At 32.6% G+C, this 25,000-nt stretch overlaps 1 protein-coding gene across 2 annotated transcripts in view; it reads right to left on the bottom strand.

The window, feature by feature from the left end:
• The window catches only part of Ppox (protoporphyrinogen oxidase), a 948,609-nt gene that overhangs the window by 716,562 nt on the left and 207,047 nt on the right, over positions 1-25,000 (bottom strand). The gene's annotated exons all lie outside the window — the stretch shown is intronic.

Raw genomic sequence — 25,000 nt, 5'->3', positions numbered from 1 at the left:
TATAATAAATGATACCTGCGACCTTTTGTTGTCGGGTGGTGTGTGTGTGTGGAGAGAGAGAGAGAGGAGAGAGAGAGAGAGAGAGAGAGAGAGAGAGAGAGAGAGAGAGAGAGAGAGAGAGAGAAATATCATGACTTTAAGTTAAGATTTTCATAGAAGTAAAAAATCAATTAATTGTACCAATAGATATATTAGGCTTGGACTTCTTTTAGTGGTGCCTACAAAAGATGACCAACTCGAACAAATATAAATCTACGCCGAAAACTACCATATTTTCAATGGAGTGAAAAGTGATGCATTCTTACTCCATTCCCACTGATAAGCATAACAACGATCCATTCATTCATATAAGATAATAACTTTTCTCTATGGAGCTCCTCCGAGCCGGCACACAACAATATTTTAAACAATCAAGATAAAAGAACAGCAACATGGAAGAATATATGACGTCATTTACTGTATGCAAATGGAAGGACTGAATGGACCTCAACTGACTGAGCTCTTTGAAGGAAAACACAAAAGACTATTGAACGAAGAAACGAGAAGAGAGCTTTTTAGGAGACTCTGAATTTGTGGTCTGGAAATAACGCCTGGATGGGAATCTGAAAACTCAAAAGCCATCTTGCAATCTTCTGAACAAAGTCAGTAGACAGTCACTGATGATTATATATATATATATATATATATATATATATATATATATATATATATATATATATATATATATATATATATATATTTTATCAACATACACACACACACACACACACACATATATATATATATATATATATATATATATATATATATATATATATATATATATATATATATATATATATATATATATATATATATATATATATATACGTAAGCTCACAGAACCACGCCATGGTCAAATGCCGAAGTTAAACTCTGTAAATCCTGACAGGCTGCGTCTTATGAATATACAAAACTAAACTGGTCAGACTTTAACTTGTGACTTCATTTTCCACGTGCACGCGCTTGCACGTGTATGAGAAATAAGGAAATAAGAGGATTAAGTAAATAAACTGCTGACGTTTCTAGGGAAATATACGAAAGAGACGTAGAATACTTTTTATATTGAATAATTACTCTTGATTCTATCATTAGAGATCGGTAGTAAGAGGAGTTCAATTTTGCTAGCTGAAGATAAGCGATGGTATTTTATGGAAAATTAATGTCTAATCAATGGATAATATCCGAGATATTTAGAACGACACAAACTTGCTCGCTTTGAGTATAAAAAAATAAAGCAATAAATTTCGAGATTCTCCGTTAAAAATACACCATACACGTGACAAATTTCTTTCTATTTTAGACGTTTACAAAGCACAATTCACAAAAGCACTTAGGTTCCCTATCAAATTAATCGGTTGATTTCATGTGCTAAATAAATCTTGAGGAAAAAATTCAGAGAGAGAGAGAGAGAGAGAGAGAGAGAGAGAGAGAGAGAGAGAGAGAGAGAGAGAGAGAGAGAGAGAGAGAGAGAGAGAGAGAGAGAGAGAGATCCTTTTGTAATTTGGTACCAGGAAAAAAAAAACCACGTTTATTCTTCTTATTCTTAAATTCGGACAAAAATCTCTTCTCTCTTATTCTTCTTCCAAGAAGTATTGATCGTAAAGTGATAAACATATATTTCTCCCAGTAATGTATTTTAGTTCCATTAGATAACTTGTTAAGAAGACAATTTTTATTCTTTGATTTGCCCTCAAAGAATAAATTGTGGCCATCGAAGATTTTAGTTAGATAAAATTATGAAAAAAGAAATAAAAAAAATAAATAAATAATACCGTAAAATTTACGGCCACGCCCCTACTCTAGTTAAATTTGGTTTTCTGATCCAAAGTAATGGCGTTACAAGACGAAAGGTCGTTAAAATGTGTGTCTAGAATGGAAAGCGATGCCCACAGAAAATTAAGTGTCGCAGAGAATGACATTGACATGAATTATTTATTTCCCAGAATGAACTGATGTCCAATCATCAGATATCTTAAAAGTTGATAGAAAATCTTAGATGACACGGACCAAGCATATCTATGAATTTAGTCTCAATACTTCAAGCTGTTTTAGTCTTCCTCCACTTCTTGAACTTTTAAACTGTCCAATCCGTAGTCTCACATCATCTCATTAAGACGAACATTAAATAGGACCAATATAGTCAATTCGAGACATTTCATATTATGTCACTATTATAAATATCATTAAAATAGGCCAATAAAAGTTCACATCAAAATCAAGTTCGTCATTTTCCATACACCTAAAAATAAGCTATGAAAAATATTTTCAGTGGACTTCAAAACATGGAAAAATTTATACATTAACACTCAATTAGGTAATCAACATACGCTGGAAAATTCAGGAGTCTTGAGTTCAAGTGCCAGTAAAATAGTTTACTCATATGAGAATCATGTTTGAATATTCTTTCTTATTTTAGTTTGTTAATATTAATAAAAAGTACCAGTTACTGTTAATGAATGGGCTAAGTAAAACTTTTCAGGTGCTCCCTATTTGTGGAAATTTTACTTTACAGACCAAATAAATATTGGCACCAAATCATAACTATATAAAAATTGGCACCCAGCCCAATATCAGAAAAACTTTCAATTTATCACAAACACAAGATGTATACTTATCAAGACAATATTCGAATCATAAAAATAGGCAATTTATCATTTATTTATTGGTAGAACAGGTCATTAATCTTTCGGTGACATAATTCCAATCTCTCTCTCTCTCTCTCTCTCTCTCTCTCTCTCTCTCTCTCTCTCTCTCTCTCTCTCTATTCCCTGATAAGAGGAAGGTTTAATAAACTAGAGAACGAACCAAAAGTAGTGATTATTTGTCAGGGGTTTTCACACTACAATCTATCTCCTAGTCTCTTTCTATCTCTTCTAAGATACAAGGAACGCTTAATGGAATGGTTAAAAAATCTAGTAACGGTTTGGTTCTCACACTGGATTCTTATCTGTTTTTTTTTTTTTTTTCTAACGTTTTAAGTTATGTAATGGATCACCACACTTCTACATAAATTTTATTCCAACAGAAGAAATTTGAAACATGTCTGAAGCTCTTAGCTCACAAACTACCATATTTCTGAAATTGGGGTTTCTCTTCACGTTTGTTGTTGTCTATTGACTTCATTTAATCTTCTGTCTGTTTGAGAGAGAGAGAGAGAGAGAGAGAGAGAGAGAGAGAGAGAGAGAGATGAGAGAGAGAGAGAGAGAGAGAGAGAGAGAGAGAGAGAGTTTATCCCGAATTCAATCTCAAAAGTTATGATCAAAATTCCTCATCCCTGACGAGTCCTGGCCTCTTACATGGATGTTAATAAAATTGGTTTTAATGAATAAATATTACGAAAAAATAAATATAAAAACAATAATAAATACTAAATAATAGAATAGCTGAGGCACCTTTAATAACTCCCTAATCACGTTTCATTTAATGAAAATGAAGTTTCAGAAACTTTCGGCAAAATTATTTTCTTCACTGTCAAAATATTCATAATAAGAGAATAGACGGAAGGAAATCTGATTCTTATATGTAGATATCAATCAGATGTAAAGCAATATATTCCAACAATTTCGTTAGACCACGGGATAAAACAATAATTATGTTTTTTATTATACCGATTGGAAAAGGGGAGGTAGATATGACAGAATTAATAAAGTGGAGAATTGAAACTTGTGTTCCTCCTCAATGTTCAAGCAGTGTCAACTTCTATTATCTCAGTTTCAACTCCTATAATATAAATGTGCACACAATACTATTACATATATTCAATTACTAAGATATCCATATTAAGATGCTTCGGGCATATTTAACATCGTTGCCCTTTAGGACACAAAAATTTAGATTTTATTATACAATATAAGTAAATGTTATCAACATTTTGGTTTGTCCAATGTCTTAGACACTTAAGATTAATGCGACTAAAAATTGCCAAATACTATTTAGACTGCCGGAAGAAATAACACACACACACATACATATGTATATATATACATATATATATATATATATATATATATATATATATATATATATATATATATATACATACATATATATATATATATATATATGTATATATATACATACAAAACAACAACAAATGCAGCCATTTCTAGTCCACTGCAGGACAAAAGCCTCAGACATGTCTTCGTAGTGCTTGGGTTCGTTTGTCTATATTCATCACCTCGCTGGCCGCTCTGTATTGGTGATGATGAGAGACTTTGGACTTATCGCTTATAGCAAACCAACTTACAGTATGAATGATCAACAGCGTTGTTGATCATGCCGAAAAAAAACCCTTTCTCCAAGTTAAAGTATCCCTACTCTGAAAGAGATGTGTGTATGTATGTGTATATATATACATACATATATATATATATATATATATATATTATATATATATATATATATATATATATGTGTGTGTGTGTGTGTGTGTGTGTATGTGTGTGTATATAATAACGTCCCCGAGCTGTTAAAAATGACGTCTAAATATTTACAAAGATACGTGCGAATACACACAAATTCAACACTTCCTACACCTTCCCACTGGTTCGACATTTGTAAGAATGTGGTTTTCGGGTGAACCTCTTTAGGTAACTCCCTCTAACCAGGGTATGACTACTTTCCCCCCCTCCCCCGAGCGTAACAGGAAATATATATATACATATATATATATATATATATATATATATATATATATATATATATATATATATATATGTATATATATATATATATACATACATATGTCTATGTATATAAATATCACCCATGAATGGCATTTAATACCGAATTCTATCTTGGGAATATATATCCACTTGGAATTCATTTTATGGTAACAGCTTCTGGCCGGGTGGTGACTCGAACCACCACCTGTACGGCTGGAAACTATGCTGGCAGGGACCTACCGACTCAGCTATCAAGAGAGACTAAGAAACCAAGACAAGTCCCCCTACATATTCCTGTCGAATTCAGGAATCTGTTCATAGACTTGAAATAGACCCATCTCCACCATGATAGCTGAATCGTGAGTTTGCAACACGTGGTTATTTTAATGAACCTATATCACAAGCACACGTGATTTTAATTAATGTAAATATCACCCACGAATGGCATTTAATACCGAATTCTATCTTGGGAATATATATCCACTTGGAATTCATTTTATGGTAACAGCTTCTGGCCGGGTGGTGATTCGAACCACCACCTGTACGGCTGGAAACTATGCTGGCAGGGAACCTACCGACTCAGTCTTTGAACAGATTCCTGAATTCGACAGGAATATGTAGGGGGACTTGTCTTGGTTTCTTAGTCTCTCTTGATAGCTGAGTCGGTAGGGTCCCTGCCAGCATAGTTTCCAGCCGTACAGGTGGTGGTTCGAATCACCACCCGGCCAGAAGCTGTTACCATAAAATGAATTCCAAGTGGATATATATTCCCAAGATAGAATTCGGTATTAAATGCCATTCGTGGGTGATATTTACATTAATTAAAATCACGTGTGCTTGTGATATAGGTTCATATACTGTATATATGTATATATATATATATATATATATATATATATATATATATATATATATATATATATATATATATATATATAGTCAGTAATTGCTCTTTATTGAATTTTGTAGAAGATACCAGACAAGCAATAAGCGAAAGATTGTATTAAACATTCCAAAGGTGATTAAAATCTGTTAATAGAATTTTTTTAGTCACATCAGATAATAAAGCACCTTTCTGAATCTATAGACTTTTATACATAATTAACCCATCATCAACTAGAACAACTAAAGTATAACCTGGGAGTTGAATCCAGCATTAAAGTAATATAAATAGTATGATAAAAGGTTTCTGTCATAGGGATAAATCGAGATTGGACCATCTTGAGACAAGAATGTTTCATGTTCATGTAGTTTTACTTATTGTATATTTGTCAATTAAAGACTTTTCCGTCTATATGAAATTCCAAACATGAAAGTCTTCATACAGAGATTAAGTGAATAATAAGATAGTATTCATTTCACTGAATATACGTACCCCAGAAGTTATAATTATACTGTATATTTATATTCTGTGTCCCTCGGGGTATAGACCGAACAATCCTGTAGGTTTAGTGACAGATGAATATCGGAGGGGTGAATGGTCTTTATACACCAAATTACTACATAAAAATCCATCTATTAATGAGTTTTCTCTTAGCCCCTTAAAGCGGACCAAAGACCCATTCATATCAGATCAAGGAAACAATTGCTAACACTGATGTAGAAACTGTCATTTGATTTGTATTTCTAATGCAATTCAAAACCTCGTACTCATGCTTTGATTAAAACGTAGAGATTCACCACAGAAGAAATCAAGATGTCAGACTCTATTAAGATTGGAAGATTATAAGACTCAGGGGAAATTGGAGTAGGGTGAAACCAAAAGCTTAGAGTGGAGTATCAGAAAAATATAATGCAGTGGGAGAAGTTTGGTGTCACAGCCATGTCATCGCTTCGCTTCCAGATGTAAGGAAAGTGTTTAGTGGAATAGAGACATGTTTTTGCAACAAAAAAATTATTCTAAGGAGGGATGGCTGAGGACCCAATCTACTGAATAAATAAATAAGCACAGCAAATAACTATTTCTCTCAGATACCAATATTTACTCAGCTGGGAAAGAATTATAAGCCAAAATTATGATATTCTTTCGGAAAATCTATCTTTCGCTACTCTCTATGCATTTCTATAAATACTGGTAATTACAGAACTGGCAGAGAGCGTATAATATTACCCTTTCAAGAAAAGTCCACCAGCTACAAATTACGAGAATACAAAAAAAATAACCTATTATATTTCCTTCTAAGTAATATATTTAGAAACTAACTTTCCAATAATAATAAAAAAAAACCGTAATTCACCTTTCACTGAAGGGAAATATCAATAAAGAACCTTGCTTGTAAAAAACAAACTAACTACACTTCGCAATTTTGTAGATACCGATACGCGGTTGATGTCAAAGGAATAAAAATAGGGAATCTGATTCCCATTCCGGAAGAGCCTTTTAATGCCCTTCCATCCCCCAAACTCATTAGTTGGTATGCGCCTAACGTCGAGCAAGGGTCTAGTCTCCTAAAACTCTTCTCTGGTGATGGGAAAATAAATTGATTTTAAGTGGAAGCGGGGGTTTAAGATCTCCCCTCAAAAATATAGTGGATTAAGGTAAAATAACAATAGGGAAGATAAGTAGGACGTAGTAGATGTTCTAAAGTTTGGTAATATGAGATACAAGGGTATTAGAAGTTTGATCCTATATGAGATTCGGTGTCTTATACCAGGTTCTTGTATTGAATGCTGTTGTTGACTTTAGGTAGAGTCTACATGTACTATATAAAAATGGTAAGCATTATAATAAATATACTGTGTATGTATATATATATATATATATATATATATATATATATATATATATATATATATACAGTATATATATACTGTATATATATATATACATACATATAATAGGTAGTATGTTGACCAGGGTACCAGCTATAGAGTTATGGGGGTCATTCGACTGGCCAGACAATACTACATTGGACCCTTGTCTCTGGTAACGGTTCACTTTCCCCTTGCCTACACACACACACACACACACACACACACACACACACACACACACACACACACACACACACACACACACACACCGAATAGTATGGCCTATTCCTTACATATTCTCATCTGTCCTCATAATTCCTGACAACACTGAGATTACCAAACAATTCTTCTTCACCCAAGGGGTTACTGTGCTATAATTGTTCAGTGGTCAGTTTCCTCTTGGTAAGGGTAGAAGAGACTCTTTAGCCATGGTAAGCAGCTCTTCTAGGAGAAGGACATTCCAAAATCAAACCATTGTTCTCTAGCCTTGAGTAGTGCCTTAGCCTCTGTACCATGGTCTTCCACTGTCTGGGGTTAGAGTTTTCTTGCTCGAGGGTACACTCGGGCACACTGTACTATCTTATTTCTCTTCCTCTTGTTTTGTTAAAAGTTTTTTAGTTTATATAGATCTTTATCTTAATGTTGTTATGCTTCTTAAAATATTTCATTTTTCCTAGTTTCCTTTTCCTCACTGGGCTATTGTCCCTGTTAGGGCCTGTGGGCTTATAGCATACTGTTCTTCCAACTATGGTTGTAGCTTAGCAAGATATATATATATATATATATATATATATATATATATATATATATATATATATATATATATATATATATATATATATCACCATCATCATCGTCAGCCGTTACTAGTCCACTTCAGAACAAAGGCCTCACATATGTCTTTCCACTTGCATCTGTTTAAGGTTTTCCTGTGCCTGTTCACACCCACAAAATTTCTTATTTCGTCAATTCATCGTCTTCGCTTCTTTCCCCTGCTACATTCACGATATCTAGGGACTACTTCTGTTATACTTAAAGTCTATCTATTGTCTTTTTTTATCTCATTATATGTCCTGCCCATGTCCATTTCTCTTTCTTACTTGTTGTTAGAATATTCTCTACTTTAGTTTGCTTGCTTTCATATCCATGATGCTTTTTCTCTGTCTCTTGGTGTTATTCCTATCATTATTCTTGCCATAGCTCTTTGAGTTGTAACTAGCTTATGTAACATATGTTGTAAAGTCTTTAGCAAGGCTCCATGTTTCTGATGCATGGTAGGACCGTCTCATCAAATACTTTCCTTTGTAGAGACAGTGGCATAAAAATACATACATACATACATACATACATACATACATATATATGCACACACATTTATATATACATATATATAATATATACACACATATATATGTATATATACACATATTTTTCACATTTATTCATTCAAAATATTCCTATTCCATACGTGACGTCAACGCCAGCATTAAAGAGGAAGGGACATTTAGTAAAAAAAAAAAAAAAAAAGTATGACTGAATCTCACTTACTGCCAAATTCCTGATACCCTTGTATATCAACAACTTTAATTTCAAACATTTTGGCAGAGTAAGTTAGAAAATTATAGCACTCGGTTTAAGAAAAATCCTAGTTTAACTTATCGAATTTAGCAAAAGTTAATGAATTATTATTAAATCAGAAACAATATACTATAACTGAACAAACTTTTAATTTCACCTAGAGTAGATATCTTTTAACTGTTAATGTCGTTGAAGAGGAGAGACTAAATGTTCGTAAAAAAAAAAGAGAGAGAGAGAGAGAGAGAGAGAGAGAGAGAGAGAGAGAGAGAGAGAGAGAGAGAGAGAGAGAGAGAGAGAGAGAGAGAGAGAGAGAGAGAGAGAGAGAGTTTTCCCTGTGCTTTCCCAGTGAACCGCCCTGACTTTGTTTTCCTGTTGACAAAGCGGGGGTCGTAATAGCATTAGTGAGGCAGCATAGACGCTTTAGGGCCGAGAAATTGAGTTACTGAATTGAGAGAGAGAGAGAGAGAGAGAGAGAGAGAGAGAGAGAGAGAGAGAGAGAGAGAGAGAGATTGTAAACACTTTAATTCGAGGATAAATCGATAACCAAATGATGCTTTATCATATATTAGAACTAATTGCATACTTCATATACACTCTAATATAAACAAAACTGCAAGAATTTTCTTCTATAATGTAAGGTTTCAATGCTGTATACACATGCGTGTGTTATCAGGTAGGTGTTCCTCGTATAAAATCAGTATATCGTTACCCTCGGGGTGATGAATGTTATGTTAAGTTTCGGAAAACATTAAGAACTGTTCCCTTTACAGCTACGTATACAGAGATCATAAGCTTATTATTAATGAAAATTATTATTATGTGTAATGGATGCACGAACATTATTTCTCATTCGTAAGCGCAGAAAGTGAACATTTAGTTTTCAACTGAAGGCCGATATAAATAAATATAATTTAGAGGCCTACATTACATTGTACTAAAAAGGGTAAAATATGAATGAGGCCAAACGCTCCAAGGTATTATGATTAACTCGTTAGAGAATGGAGTCAATTTGAAAGAGGAATGGCTAGTACAGCATTCTGAAATTGATACAAACGAATCAAGTAAATAAAAACAAAGACTGTTGTAAAACTATAAAAGATTTTGTTGATAGAAACGTTAACAAATTGTTGTTAAGAAAGAACCCTGACTGTTACAAACAGTAGTAACCTCATTAACAGTAGCAGTGATGACGACAACACCCATAATGATCGTGAACTTCCATACAACTCTCAGATGTACAGCATATGAAAAAGTATTTTTACCACTAATGTTTCCCCATCAATTTTGGAGAGCAATAACAAACTGCAAATTAAATTCCATAGGTTGTATTAGAAAAAAAAAATATCCATTATCAACATGAATTATATTTTATTCTGTTCAAGTACTTTCCTCATTTTCAAGTATTTAGAAAAAAAAAATAACTAAGAGATACTACCGCTAGAGAGTTAATAGGTCCTTTGACTAGCCAGACAATACTACATTGGATCTCTATTCCTGGCGACGTCTCATTTCCTCTTTACCGACACATACACAGAATAATCTGGCCTATTCTATACATATTCTTCTCTTTCCTCATACACTTGACAACACTGAAATTACCAAACAATTCTTCTCTCAAGGGGTTAACTACTGCACTGTAATTGTTCAGTGGCCACTTTCCTCTTGGTAAGGGTAGAAGAGACTCCTTAGCTATGGTAAGTAGCTCTCCTAGGAGAAGGACATTCCAAAATCAAACCATTATTCAATAGTCTTGGATAGTGCCATAGCCTCTATACCAGGGTCTTCCACTGTCTTGTGTTAGAGATCTCTTGCTTAAGGGTACACTCGGACACACTGTTCTATCTTGTTTCTCTTCCTCTTATTATATTGAAGTTTTTATCCCTTGTTATTTTTAATCTTTTAAAGTTTCTATATGAAAGATTATTTTAATGTTACTATTGTTCTTATACTTCTCGTAGTTTATTTTCTTATTTCCTTTCCTCACTGGGCTATTTTCCCTGTTGGAGCCCTTGGGCTTATAGCATCCTACTTTTCCAACTGGGGTTTTAGCTTAGCAACTAATAATAATAATAATAATAATAACAATAATAATAATAATAATAATAATAATAATAATGAATACTAAAAATCATGAAATCTATGAACGGACATCGAATGACAACACCCGACACGGCATTTAATTAACAATGGTGGGGTGGTCCCTTCGGCGTAAATTAATGTAGCTCATGCTGGGCGTGTCGTAGGCGTGACGTACCCCCTGACATACACATTAACCCACCCCCATCCCCCACCCATGAACCAGAGCCTCGTCCATTCATTTCCCTTTTCATAAACACAATATCCCCTGATGTTACAATGAAGAGGTACTCATGCTTTACAACATTTTTCAATGGTTTATGATGGCTCTTTAAGCATAATTTCTAGCAATACAGAGGGAGCTTACGTAATATCACTGTGTTCATATCCGAAAGGGGTTAACTTTAAGTAGCCCAGCATTGTTATTACAATGGTAGCTTGCTTGGAATAATAAGATACCTACCAGGTTTAATGACAACAATGTAAACATGAAAATGAGATTTCAGAAGACCAAAAAACAAACGAGCTACGAAAAGCTTCAAGCATAATCCAAGAGCAATTCTAAATCATTGCAACTGACTTTTAAATAAGCTTTGGTCATAATACAAACATGGCAGTGTTCGGGATCCGTTTTCTATAAACTTAATTCTGTCTCTATTCTTGATATACTGTAAATTGTATACAGTATAAGGTAGTCATTCGGGGCCTTTTCAGTTTGACTGCCGCAAAAATTATGAAACCAAAATGCACTTTTCTAATGCAGTTTTTTACGCTCTTTCCGAAAATGTAATTATTTTTTTGGAGAAATGAAAAATAAAAAAAGTTATGGCTATTTAAAGGTGTTTATTTTCTAAGTATTTGTTAAGAACAAAATCTTTAAAAAAAACGTTTAGAAACAAAAGTTACGGCTATTTAAAGGTGTTTAATATTTCATGGGCACACACCTGAAACGAAAAAGTTAAGTTAGGTGAGGTTAGGTTAGGTTTGGTTAGTACTTTCATTGGATTGGAGGTGTTCCCAAAACCACTCAAGACTATATTCGTCGCTAGTCATATTATCTGAGGAAAAATTGAAAATTAAGTTTCTTAACAAATGCATAGGAAATAACCATCTTTAACTTTTTTTAATTTTTCATTTCCCGAAAAAAAAAAAATTTTCGGAAAGAGCATAAAAACCTGCAAAAGAAAAGTGTATTTTGGTTTCATAGTTTTTGCGCCAGTGAAACCGAAAAGATCCGTCATTCGACTGTGGTGAAGGTCAATGGGCTAACAACTTCATCCCACCTCAACAAGGGATGAACCGCACACATATATATATACACACTTATAATATAAATACACACATGTATATGTATAAATACATAAACTATATATATGGCCGTGACAGATATGGCAAAATTAATTTTACCCTAATCTATGCAAAAACGTCTGAATTAGAAAAGTAAATGGACAGTGGAAAACTGTGTTGTAATAATCTGGGCATGATCGTAGAATGAAAAAAAAGTGAGAGCAAAATTCCGGACATGCAATATAATCAAACCAAATCACGAACATGAGACAAAATTTTCGTAATAATGAAATAATGTGGCTAACTAGAAATGCAAGGTGACTCTAAGAATGAAAGGTATAATCTAGGAGAATAATGTAAAAGTATCTTTAGAATAGTTTTCAGCAAAAAGCGACAAATAAAACTAAAAATCAAATTCGCATAAGAAACAAATAAAAAAAAGTAAATTAAAAAGGCGCGTTGGTCCGTATGTTCTGACTCAGTTCTGATAAGACACAAGCCAAGAGTTTGAAACAATTTCGAAGTATAATCTTAGACTCGCTTGTCGAAAGATTACGTATCAATAACCATATCTACCTTTCTTTGAGGTCACATATTTTTATTGAACCGACTACCAAAGGAAAACATCTAATCAAGTATGCATACAAACACAAGCACAAACCGAGAAGCAAGATCCCATTTAAGTAAGACGCAGGAGACGAAGCCACAAGATGCGAGCTCGGGCTGAGGAACAATCGAGAGACATTAATTCTAATAGCCATTTCTCTTGCAGGAATTGGATGCCGTCAACGCTCCCATGGAGAAACCTCCAAGAGAGAGAGAGAGAGAGAGAGAGAGAGAGAGAGAGAGAGAGAGAGAGAGAGAGAGAGTCTTCTTCGTAAATGGTAGCCTTGATATAACTTCATTCATAACATCAGTCCAATGCAGATACATTTCCAGGAGATGGTACAATTTATCTTCAATACTTTTTTGTGGTAGTTAATGGCGTCTTGTGATCAAATTTGGGACAGAGACAAATGTAAGTCTGTTAATCGAATAAATATATATATATATATATATATATATATATATATATATATATATATATATATATATATATATATACATATACACACATATACACATATATATAGATATATATAATATATATATATAATATATGTAAATATATATATATATATATATATATATATATATATATATATATATATATATATATATTACAACCTACCACTTACGTTTGCCTATTATAATAACTAATTATCAGATAAACCATTTGCAGAAAACTTCAAGAGCATATAGATTCATCCTTATACACAAAATACTCATTAGCAATGAGTCAACCCCACTACACACATTTTACCATAATCATATCTTTCCCCAAGACTACCTACGAAAATACTAATACATCCTTTGACCTTTCACTAAATTATTTACCACTTCTTAGTACCTGCTCATATCTCCCTTTCAATTTTTCTTTCACTGTGTACTGTAGAAACAACGCAATTTATTTGTTTTCTTACATTTAAATTCAGCTAAAAAAAAAACATTGCCAAAAGGGAAGATTTGGCTCAATGGATCCATACTTCCCTACACTGCTGACACACATAGAATAATCTCCGACAATTACGGGGTCCATCTTTAATAATCCTACATTTAGAAATATTTAAAAAAGGGATCTTAAAAAGTTTTATACTGATATTTTCACTTAACAATAGTCCAAATCGAGAAACCTGAGAGTTGAAATTTATTATTAAGTATTATTTCCTATTTCAAAGCAATTTATTTTTTTTACGATATGCTTATCGACACTACAGTTCAGCTGCCAAAAATTAAAAATGTAGAATATTCCACATTTATCTTCGTTACATCAAAAGATGATGCTTAAAATAAAATATTTATATATATATATATATATATATATATATATATATATATATATATATATATATATATATATATATATATATATATATATATATATATATATATATATATATATCTACACACACACACATATATATATATATATATATATATATATATATATATATATATGTATATGTATATATATATATATATATATATATATATATATATATATATATATATATATATATATATATATATATATATATAATATCCCAAATTACCTAATTTCATAAGATACCATTTATCGTAGTTACCATGACTGAAGTTTCATGAGATTATTTAACCTACGCAAATCCAACGCATTTGAGATTAAATTCCCAATGTAGTTTGACTTGAAGACCACATAAATAAAAATAGATTAAAACATGAATTTAGCTTTCTTTATTCTAAGAATTTTTCCGTGATAAAATATAGGAAATAAAAACCTCCCACGCAAGAAATTTTCAAACTTATCAAAAGAAAATCCCGAGCTTAGTAGTATCAGACCAGTCACCGTGAAAAAAAAAAATATATGAAAATAAATAGAATGAGTAGCCAAGACTATTAAACGAACAGACAATCTAGATTACGCACAGTCAGGTAATGGAAAATGTCAATCATTCTTTCTTTAAACAACTTGCTGTAAGATAGTATTAATAGAAACATATTTTTTTTCTTATTATAGAAGTTTGAAAACCATATTTTCACAACTTTCTCAATTTTTTCATGCTTTCACTCAGATATGCGTATTAAAATACTAAATCACAGAGGGAAATAAGCTTAAGAAAATAAATTTAACCTTCCATGGCGGGACTCGAACCCTCATACAAGAGGTTAAGAGTGATTACACACTTGCATATTATAGTACGAATAAAGGCAAAAGTTTAGTTTAATTCGTGAATACACAAATACACCAGGTTGAATTTCGGTACATTTTACTAGAGCTGATAAGACACATCTGCACCATCGTTTCACTTTGTTTAGTGCTCATGACTTTTCGACTAAAATACAATATCATTAAAATACCCGGGTTAGTTTTTCCCACATCAATAAGTATATCTCCAACACAGACAAGTCTACAAGTTCGTTTTACAAAATAAAAACGGGTTAGATAAAATGATAAAAGAAAACATGTATAAAACTAAAAGCAATTTCCCATTTGTCCATCTCAACCACCATACACAAGAACCAACTAGGTTTCTCATCAGAATTTCCTTGATATGTTTTTCGCCGAATCTCTCTCTCTCTCTCTCTCTCTCTCTCTCTCTCTCTCTCTCTCTCTCTCTCTCTCTCTGTTGGGTTAATCCATCTCCATCTAACCTCAGGACAGCTTAGGAAGGCAGCCAAGAAACTTCTTATCTTACGGTCATCCTGGAAGATGTTACTTCTTTTCCATCCTCTTCTGATGATCAACGAAAATAAAATAGAAAATAGGAAGCTAATTTAAGTTAAACCAAAACCATAAGAAATATTTTGATACTTGAATTTACATCAGGAGGAGGAAAATGGGACACATTACGGAGAGAGAGAAAAATAAATATATAAATAAATAAATAGAAGAATAGTGCAAGGGATTTTTACAACACTGCGAACAAATACATTGCTATCTAATTGGTTAATGGGAATCTCCGTCTTGAGGCCAATGTCAGCCACATTTTTCAGCCCAATCCAGTTTTGAGGATTGTCAACTGGGTACAATTACTACAATACTGCCATATTGTACCTCATGGCAGAATAGGGACTACAGTAATAAAGAGTTGTGGACTCATTGATAGTGAACCTCCTCTCCTGAAGCAAGGTCGGAAGATAAGGGTGAATGGCTTATTGTATGTATGTATGTATGTATGTATATGTGTATGTATGTATGTATATGTATATGTATATGTATATGTATATGTATATATATATATATATATATATACCTATATACAGATATATATATACCTATATACATATATATATACCTATATACAGATATATATATATATATATACATATATATATATACCTATATACAGATATATATATATACATATATATATATATATATATATATACCTATATACAGATATATATATATACCTATATACAGATATATATATATATATATATATATATATATATATATATATACCTATATACAGATATATATATATATACCTATATACAGGTATATATATACCTATATACAGATATACATATATATATACCTATATACAGATATATACAGATATATATATATATATATATATATATATATATATATATATATACACCTATATACAGATATATAGATATATATATATACCTATATACAATATATATATATATGTATATATATATATATATATATATACCTATATACAGATATATAGATATATATATATATATATATATATATATATATATATATATATATATATATATACTCATACTTATTTTCTTAGCAATGCCAATCGCTTGAAAATACAATGTCTCATAACTGACAGCAGAGCACCACCAAATAAACTGTTGTTGGTCCCTAGGTTTAGGAAAGACCCCTAATTGGCAGCCGAGCCTCTTTGCCTGAAAGCCAAAGGCAATCATATATATTAGGTCGGTCTACAAACATAATGGTTGTAAGAGATGTCATCTTGACATGGCTGGACAAGGAAGAATTTTTGGGTTATGGAAAAGATCCATGTACCCCAGTAGAGATGAGGTCTTATTATACACCATAGATGTGACCTCTTGGTGAGAATAAATTGTCCGTCGATGGCAATACCTTGACGTGATGAGAGGGTTTGTGTACCGCCATGATCAGTAAAGCTGTACTAGTCAGGGTCACCGAAACTAGGTTGGTTAACTGTGAATAATCAGACCAAAATCTCCCACCATCACCAATCTGCAGCGGCCAGCACGGTAATGACAAACTGGCCAAAACCCTGACATGAATACAACCACCAGGACTCGGCCTCCATCGCCAGCGGCAGTGGGACAACTGCTCTTAAGTGGCGGCCAGATAAGTCCTACTGCAGGGGAGACTAAAAATCCCTGGAGTAGAACGGCCCATCTTTTGAAACTGAACCACACAACGTACAATGTCAAAGTCATGTCTAGGGAAGATGATCTTGCTGTATTACTAGAAGAGCTAAAAGAAATAAATTAGCATATAATTGGATTAAATGAAATTAGACGAACTGGGGAATCTCATATAGAGTTAAGAGAGTCATATATTTTGCTTCACAGGACATGAAAAGACCAAAGAAAATGAAGTGTGTTTTCCTATTTATACAAATCTTGTATATAACAATTCCATAGTATCAGAAATAAAATTGCAGGATTCATCATCAAACTAAATAAGAAATATAAACTGAAGATCATTCAAGCGAATTCACCAACACCATCCCATAGAGAGGATGAAATAGAGATTTTTCATGAAGATCTGGAGATATTTAAAAAACATAAATCTCAATCTACATTTGTTTTGGGTTATTTCAATGCTAAGTTGGGTCAAAATAAGAGAGGAGAATTAGGAATAGGCACAAAAAATGACAGGTAACATGTTTGTAGAATTGTCTGAAAGAAACAAATTTAAATTCATGAACACATTTTTTTAAAGGAATATAGAAAATTAACATAGAGAAGCCCAAATAGAGAAACGAAAAACGAAGTAGAAATCCTCTTCAGTGAAAAAGTTAATTTAGTTAAAGATGTAACAGTGATAAATAAGTTAGTCAACCGAGCATAGAATGGTGTAAGTAAAATGTTTCCAGATCTGGGGAAAGAAAGAGATAAATTGATATAAAAAAAATAAACGCTCCTATATGAAAAGTTCTGATGAGTTTAGCTTCGTGATACAAAATAGGTACTCCTATCTTCATTGTGAAATGAAAGCAATTTAACAAAACTTGTATTGGAATCAGCACAAGAGGTAGGTGAGAAAGTCTTTAGAACATCAATGAAACGTCAAAAATCTAAAAAAGAAAAGATTGGAAAAGAGGGTAAAATCTGAAAGATGAAATAGAATTAACAGAACTATACAAAACAAAATGAAAACTCAATACATTTGTAAACACAATCTGGCCAAAATTGAGAAAACATAAAAGAAAGGAAGAAGCATAAGTTAACGAAAAGAAGCCTTGGAACTAGGTGCCAACAGATACTTCCTTTAAGGGATAAAAATGGAGATATCAATAAAAGAGATGGGGACAAAAATGCAGAGGATTTCTATCCAATGCTATACAATAGTGATATAAGTAATAACTTTGTCAATAGTAATAATGAAACACCCGAGCCGGTACCAAATGTAACAGTAGAAGTAAAGAATGCATTAAAAGGCATGAAATGAGGTAAAGCAGAAGGACAAGATAGCCTAACAATTTATTTATGAAAGATGGAGATTTCCTTGTAGTAAAACTCACTGAACTTTATACAAAAGGATTGCAAGATTGCTCTATACTTAGAGCTTACAAAAACTTTATTATTATAAAGTACCAATTCACAAAAATGGAAACAGAACCCACCAAAAAATTTACCATCTAATAAGTTTACTCTTGGTGATGTATTAACAGATATCATATTATGTCGAATAGAAAGACAGCTAGACTTTAATCAACCAGGAGAGCAGGCAGGTTTTAAAAGTGGGTATTCAATAAGTAACCATAGCCATGTAATCAACCAGCTAATGGAAAAATCAAGAGAGTATAACAAACCACTATGTATATAAGTTATAGAGAGAAAACTTTTGATTCTGTCAAAAATTCATCAGTAATGAAAGCCCTTCAAAGGCAAGGAATAGATGAATATTATGTTAGAACACTTGAGTATATCTATACGGGTAGTATGCAATCTTAAAACTACATAAAAATAGCGAGAAAATTCTGATTTAGAAGAGAGTTAAACAGGAAGACCCCATCCACCTAGAAAAGGTTTTTAAGAATTTAGATTGGGAAAATGTAGGAATTAACATAATTGTGAAATATCTTGAAGTGTTAATGAATATACGCACTTTGGACAGACAGTAAGTATTTTCCCAGGATATGATACCGAAATCAAAAGGATAAGCATGGAAAGGAGAGCTTTTAGTAAACAAAATGAGATAATGAAAACTAAAGTTCCACTTTTCCAAAAAGTAAAATATTCATCCCGATGGTCCTGCCAGTGTTAATTTATATATCAGAAACTTGGAGCTTTTCTAAATCCTTATATTTAGAACAGAAGCTAGTTACAACTCTAAGCTATGGAGATAAGTGTGAAAAAGAAATGGAGGTGGGTAGGACATATAATGAGTATGATAGATAATAGATACGAAGTTAGGAAAATTTGAGGGATAGACTGGCATAGAAAAACCATAAAAAGACAGGAGTGGAAGGAAATGTCTGAGGCCTTTGTCCTGCAGATGACTATCGATGGCTGATAATATATATATATATATATATATATATATATATATATATATATATATATATATATATATATATATATATATATATATATATATTTCAAATAAGCCATATATCTCAATACATTAAAGTCTGGATTCTCTTAACGACCTCGGGATCAGAGCCCCACGCGAAATCACTCAGACTATAATATCTGACCGGCCGGGTTTCGAACCCTGGTCCAGGATACTTGTATGACAGTGACCTTACCACTTTTATATATACAGTATATAATACATATATATATATATATATATATATATATATATATATATATATATATATATATATATATATATATATAATTCAGGCATTGTAGCAAATACATATGCGTGCAAGATTAATGCCAAAATACGATTCTATAGTCAAATTGGCCTTTAGCTGGTTCTTGCTTGCCCAAGAAATAATGAAATAAAATAACAACTGGAACTTCTCTGCAGCAGCATCTGAAAATAAAGATGCAAACATAAAAAAAAGGCAAATATCGAGGAGGAAAAACCGATGCCAGACGGGAGAGTCATTAAGTGGTAGCTGTGGCCTTCGAAGAGATTCCAAGAAAGTGTTTTTCGTCTGTTCTTGACTCTCTTCTTTCCTTCCTTTAACAGCAATTCCTCAGATAAGCTAAAGCGCGAAGAGTGTCGGTTTCTCTTTTATTATTTATGAGGTGACTTGAAAGAATCCTTTTTGCCGCCGCTTAGATATCATATTTCTTTTTTTCTATATTCGTTGAGCGAATACTGGACCGTTGGTTTTAAGCTTATCATGACGTTCAGCCGAGAGCTGTGATTTCACTGGAAGCTTTTTGTTCCTTTAAAATTCCGACATTTTTCATTAGATTAATAGGAATAAACTCCAAATAGAATTCCATAATAATAATTATAAAATTTAAGGTTATTTTACCAAATCAAAGAGATCGCTTTGGGTTCTAAGGGGGTGAGGATGTTGGGGGGGGGGGAAATTGGATATGAGTAATAAACAGAGACTAGCCTCGAAAAGTTAAGTGCTGTAAAGATGACCGCCATCTAAATGTTTCTTTCGGCCATTCAACGTTTTCTCTCCTCCCCATACATTACCCATTACTTTTAGTCTAGGCTCTCTGTCTCCCTCTCTTTTTCTTTCTCTCTGAGTGGCTGACCCTAAATCCCTCTTACCCTAATACTCTTCCATTAAATGCCTTTTTCATGTGAATTCCCTTATATTAGGTCTTTCCCCTCTCCATTCTCTCTAATATCCCTCCGTCTCTAAATGATCGAATTCCTTTTGGGTCCATTTGAGATAATACTCATTTTATCTATTTCAAATTTTCCTTTCTAAAGTGGATTCCTGATTCAATAACATCATCCTCATTTCTTCCAATGGCACTTTGATACTTACGATGACATACGGAGAAGTTGAGATGAAGAGAGGGAAAAATTGCTGTATGTGGGAAAAAAATTATGATGAGAAGACCACACACGTGTGCTCAAATATTTGTTGAGAAAGCGTGTGCCGATTCACTACCAACACACATCAAATGACATCTGAAGTAAAATGTTTGCATTTACCATAGATTTCAAATGATTAAATGTCAAACTTCTTTCATGGCAACTGTAACCCGCATCATGATAATGTGAGGCATAACACACCTCATTCAACTTAAGTTTCAGAGATTATTACTAGAATAAGGCTCGTTTAACCTAAAGAACCCACCATTCAGCCTCTCTAAAAGTTAGAGACCTTAACTTGCATACGAAAAAAAAGGTAATTAAGGACCATCATGAAAAAAAAAACTTTAAACGTGTTACCAGATCGAAGCAATAAATTTCGGAAAATATTTAAGACGTCATGATAAAGGATGAGAAGGATATCTTTATAAAGTGAATTGTTAACTGCTTCCGTTTCCGTTCATTGTGAAGCAAATATCACGGGTATAATATGTTTCATATTCCACACACACAGACATATATATATATATATATATATATATATATATATATATATATATATATATATATATATATATATATATATATATACACACATACACACAAGGTGGTCCAAAAGTAGGTGGACAGTAAATGATTAAATTTATTATGGGATTACATATAAATAAAAATATATTTACTAACAAAATTAAATTTTCTTGAGAACAATGGTATAAAAGCCCTTAAATTTTACTGTGGACCAAAATACACTTGTAATAATATAAATGATACATAAACCTGTTCTTGTGTAGAGTAAATATTTCATTCGTGTATTTTATTTGTGTATTTAAGAGGTATATCGCCAGCTCGTAAGGTGAATTCCTCCCTTGTAAGTTTAAGTATTTGTATGTATATTACGTAAGACTTTCGTCGTTCCTTTAATTGCATTTTTCATTCAAGTCAGTATATGTAAATTTACGTTATTTTCAAGAATTAGCTTTCACGTATTTGGTTACGAAGTCTTATGCAAACTTGATTAAGTGTGCTGTATGCACCATGCGAGGTATGAACGAGGGCTTACGTAATTTTTTTCATGTTTACACGAGGTATTGCGTAATGTTTGTGAGAGATTACGCAATTCTTATATTTTCCACGTGGTTGGAATGTTCTTGAAAACCCCAGAATTAGTTTTATCATTTTTATTTTTTTATTGCTTCGAGGACGGAGGTGGGCTGAGCTAGCTGAGAGAGGGTTGCTTTGCAAGTGAGGTTATATCTCCTGTTAGATAGACTTAGTTGGCCTCCTTACACCGCTAAGCCTTCCCCGCCCCCCACCCAACGAGAATAATCAATTTAGAATAATCTACACATTTTTAAGTCAATATATGTATGCCCCAGGAATGCAGATCAGCAGAAGAGATCCAGCCTGTCTCAGTGAAAAAGCCAACATCCTCTCTCCTCAAGTGCCACAAGTGTGTGCCTCTCCAAAGTGAATAAGTTTTTACCCAACATGTATCGTGTGTAGTGTGTTCAAACGTTAATGAAACTTTAAAAGTGATTACAAATTTATTGCGTTATTGTACAAGCTGGTATTATATAAATTTTTGTAATTGGCGCTGTGAGTTTACCTTAAATCAGTGAAGTGTATCTATATTGCTATCTATTCGATTACATCGTGTGACCCAACACCCGTAAGTGTATTAATTACTTTTATGTAAATTTCATTTGGTATTTACTCTTTAGAGTGCTAAGGTGTTAACTACTTTCATTAATTACCAAGATTAAATATTTATGTAAAATTAAATTTCCAGTGAAACATGTGCTTATTTAATTTTCAGAATGAAATATTTTCTTGTCATAGTCTAAGGTTTTCTTCAGATTAAATATTTCGAGTCAAGAGATCATATAATTTTCAGTGTAATATTTTCTTGTCTTAGTCTAAGGTTTTGTTCAGGTTTAATATTTCGAGTGATTCATTTTGGTGATAATTTTCCATATCAGTGTTGTAAAATTTTCTAGAATACATTTATTTTTGTACAGTGTGTATTATTACGATCATCAGGATTTCTTGCAGAGCTCTCTCGTGTCCCTGTTCAAGAATCGAAGTAAGAGGTTGTTTTGAATAGTTCTTAATAATAATTTCCCAGTTTATTTTGAATATATGTAAAAGACCTTTGGATATTCAGTGTTTTTATATATTGCCGTCTTGGAGTTATACTGTATAATTTTCTCAGAGCTTGGGAATCATTCAAGTGTAACAGATTTATGTAAAAACAAACCGGTGAGTTTGGAACTCAGGAGGTTATGTAATTTGCCAGCCGTAATATATGATATATTTTTGGTGCCCAGACCCGGGACCATAATTAGGCTATACATATATATATATATATATATATATATATATATATATATATATATATATATATATATATATATATAGTTATCTATGGTTCTTTATCATGGTTTATATCACATATCCCATTTTCTTCATATACATTTATCAAGAATAATGAAAAATTTTGTTATGTTTGCCTCCTTTTTGCATTATAAGCCGAAATAAAGTTTCCTCATCTTTTGGCGATGTCTTATACACTTTGGTTATATATTTTCAGTTTCAAAATAAGCTATCTTTATTCCAACATAAGTTCTTGCTAATACACTTGCTCACAGGGAAAATTAAATCCTAAGTAAAGAAAGAAATGGGCATGCGGGATTGAAACCCCTTTACAGAATACTTCTACAGAGGAAAAAGTTTTATAACTGCGAATTCAGGTCAAGTGGAAAAAATGCTGTGAGAAATATTAAGATTTCTTTTGATAAATTCAAGAGACATAGAGAAGTTAAGTAAAGCAGGAAACAGAAGAGCCGTTTACCGGTTCCATTCAACTTTTCAAATTGTTCATGGCTTTCACCCCTTCAACCAGGGATGATGAAGAAATTTGCAGTTCTGGTGTTATCAAGTTCATATAAAGCTACATTCAGCGTCGGGGTTTAAAGGTCTATCGTAAGCGGCAGAAGGAAGGGACAGGACAATATTTACATATAATCAGCCTCCAAAACTCGACCATACAACTGTAACTAAGGATATCCTGGCTTAAAGGGACAATGACTTTTTCAACACTAGTAATAAAAATTTTCGAGTTATGAGTAGGGCTGCCACAACACAAACAATGTAATCTATATATGTATGTATTCCTATGGTATCCATCCCTAGGCCACCTGATAAGCTTCAAAGATTTTTTTTTTGAGGAAATAATTGGCCCAAATTTTAAACACTAAGAATAATTATGGTATATTATTTTTCCGCTTTTCATTCACATCTCTCAGCACGGGCAAGTAGGTTGGTTGTAGACTCGGATGAAAGGTTAAGAGGTGAGGTGGTTATATATCAATTTTGTTAACTTTCTATTCTGATCAAGTCAAAGGAACATTAGGGTTCTACAGTATATCATTTTACCCGCATCTTGATCCTTTTTAAACAATTGCCTTATGCTGGTAACAATGTTCTTTAAATAGTTAAAATTGATTGGGAAACAAGCTATTGCAAATATGTTTTTAAACAACTAAACTATTAAGAGCTTATAATGAATACAACCAGAAAAGATAGCAAAGTAAAATTCTTACAAGAGGCTAAAATAGTTATATTTTATACAGAGAGAGAGAGAGAGAGAGAGAGAGAGAGAGAGAGAGAGAGAGAGAGAGAGAGAGAGAGAGAGAGAGAGAGAGAGCATTAGTCAGCCTTGTCATTCACTTTATAATGTTCCCTGCCACTACAATGGATTCTGTTTTCCAGAATATTCCCGTGTCGAAATCGCTCAATGTTCGCCGGCAATTTGTTTATTTCAGCAAATCAATCTATCCAT

The sequence above is a fragment of the Palaemon carinicauda genome, chromosome 41 (assembly GCF_036898095.1).
Source record: "Palaemon carinicauda isolate YSFRI2023 chromosome 41, ASM3689809v2, whole genome shotgun sequence".
NCBI classification, from domain to species: Eukaryota; Metazoa; Arthropoda; class Malacostraca; order Decapoda; family Palaemonidae; genus Palaemon; species Palaemon carinicauda.
This window is presented reverse-complemented; position numbering and strand designations above follow the sequence as displayed.